Raw genomic sequence first — 2,750 nt, 5'->3', positions numbered from 1 at the left:
TTTTTTTTTTTGTTCAATGTCTGGTTATCACTACCACTACACTATCGACGATTTCGACATCATGCATGTAACATGTGATCGATAAAGCAGTAGTTGTGCTTAACCGGAGCTTCTACCTCCGATTTGTGCTAATCAGACATTGAACAACCGGCCCTTACTATATCAATGAAAGAAAAATTTAACATTGACATAATAAATACCACAATAAACTGAAATTTACTATGGAAATTGAAAAAGACTCAAAAATACCATTTCTAGATGTTTGTATTTATCGAGAAAAGCAAAACCTCCTTCTAGACTGGTACTCAAAACCAACCTCCTCTGGACGCCAGATAAATTACTTCTCCTCTCAACCAAGAAAATATAAAATTAACACCGCAAAAAACTTAATCCACAAAGTACTGACGATAAGCCACACACAGTTCCATGACGCCAATATAGAGAAAATAACCAACATCCTAAAAAACAATAATTATCCTGTCAAATTAATACACGAACTCATAAATCAGGAAATAATAAAAAATAGCAACCACCCTAACACACAATCGGACTCAGAAACAACAAAAAGCGGAAAGAAATTCTTCAGTGTTACATACATTCCCAATCTTACCGATAATTTTGATCATAACATAACAAAAACACAAAACACAGCACTTGCATATAAATCTAATTGCACACTTTCGAGAATATATACAAAAACAAAGTGTCCAGTGGAGGTCCACCAACAAAACAACGTAGTCTACGAAATTAAATGCAATGGGAAGGAAACAGAAACATGCGGAAAGGTGTACATTGGGACAACGAAGCGGCCTTTAGGTGTTCGATTAGGCGAACATGAAGCGGACATAAGAAAACGGAAAAGCAGTACAGCATTATCACAGCACATTTTAACATCTTTCTGAAATTTTGCAGAATTTTCTTGAATTTCGCACAAGGTTTGGAACTCTGATTTTTGGGGATTTTGTTGTAGAATTGACCATATTTTTATAAAACATTACCGAAAACTAAAATATTAAAAAAATAGTTGCCCGTATTGTAAAAAATTCGTTGTACCTAAACTTTGCTGACTGACTGTATTAAAGTAGCTGTGGTGGATTGCATAAAAAAAATTAATTTGTCTTTTCTTAAAAAAAAGGTAGCTCTGGTGGCTTGCATTTTTAAATAAATTTAGTGAGAAAGTGGTAATTATTTTGACACTTTTTTTTTTTAAATGCCTCTTTTTCTGCAACTGCATTGCCTTTCTCAATTATCCTTCAGGATCTTGGCCTTTGTTTATGGAATCACTAAGTATAATGATTATTAAGCAACTCAAAAACTATACCAGCGTGATTACCGACGTATCCTTTTGAGAGGTAGCCGCACCCTTATAAAAGGAATAAGTCCCAAACTTTTCAGGTAAAAATTTCAGTAGGTTGCGTCTTTATGGCCTTTTAAATTTTATAAATTATCATTATTTTTAAGTGGAAGAATAAAACTTAAAATTAATCATAATCTCTGCGCGAAAAAATAAAAATCACAAAATAATCATTATTTGTAATCCCAAAAATAAAAATCAAATAATAATTATTTCCGTTTGAGCGAAAAAATAAAACTCAATAATAATTCATAAAATAATGATTAAATGCTGATTTAAATTATTTTACTCATAATGATTACCTTCCCTGCTTTTAAAATTTAAAATAGAATAGTTTAGTGAAAGTACCACATTTCACTGCTTTTGGACTGGTGCGGAACTAGTTACTATCGGACTGATTCGTTTTTGGCAAAAAAGAACTAGTACTGAACTAGAAATCTGGTTCACTAGTTCGTGTTTTCCCTACAGGGTACTTATGCGATATTTGTACAAATCATTCGTGTGCAATTGTGATGCAATTTGTGAGTCACTGAACACCGTTTTCAACAGCACTAATAAGTGATCAAAAGCAATATTATGCTCCGCTGCAAACGCACATAGCTTTATCTCTGCATTTTTAGCTACGGAACCATTAGTGACCTGCGAAATTTTCTTTGGGGGTTAGTTATCATGAATTGACTTATATTTTTGCATATGCTTTTGCGTTTTTGCATGTTTTTGCAATTAAGAGTTCTTAGGAAGAAGGCTCACTCCGTGATATTGTGCAAAATGCTCGAGTTTGATTGGAGGTGGATGCTGACGGACGAGATTCTTCGCGTAAATTAACTTTAAATTCCATACAGCTTTCCCACTTTTTTAGCCTAATATAATATTTATGGGCACGGCATATGTGATTTTCCCCCTTTTTACGACCATTATTCCCGCCATCTCTTTTTTGTTCAAAATTCCCGGAAAACGGGAAAAGTTACCTCTTCTGGCAACGCTGCACATAGGACATATGAAAACCTCAGTATCAGCATTGACATCTTCAATTTGCAATTCAAGCGGAACGAATTAAAACAGTTTTAATTAAAAAACAAATAAGGAAATATATTATTAGTGTATAATATATCTCATAAGTGAGATAATTTTTTTGATGATTTTACTTTGGCGAAGCTTTAACGAAATTTTTTTAATGATTCTGATACTGAAATTTTTAGTACACTGAGGGAAATAAATAGTAAAATCAAATAAAAAACGTTTTTAAATCAAATTAAAACGTATTCAAAAGTAGAGTATAACGCACATTATTTAAATGAAATACGTCCGTGTAATATGGAAAAAATAAATTTTTTTACATATAAAAATTTTACAAAAAATTACTAATTAAAATACCGTATTTAAATAAAACAAATAA

This window comes from Rhagoletis pomonella, unplaced genomic scaffold, assembly GCF_013731165.1.
Source record: "Rhagoletis pomonella isolate Grant_MI unplaced genomic scaffold, Rhpom_1.0 Rhpom_scaffold_01956, whole genome shotgun sequence".
Classification (NCBI taxonomy): domain Eukaryota; kingdom Metazoa; phylum Arthropoda; class Insecta; order Diptera; family Tephritidae; genus Rhagoletis; species Rhagoletis pomonella.
Note: the sequence above shows the minus strand (reverse complement) of the source record.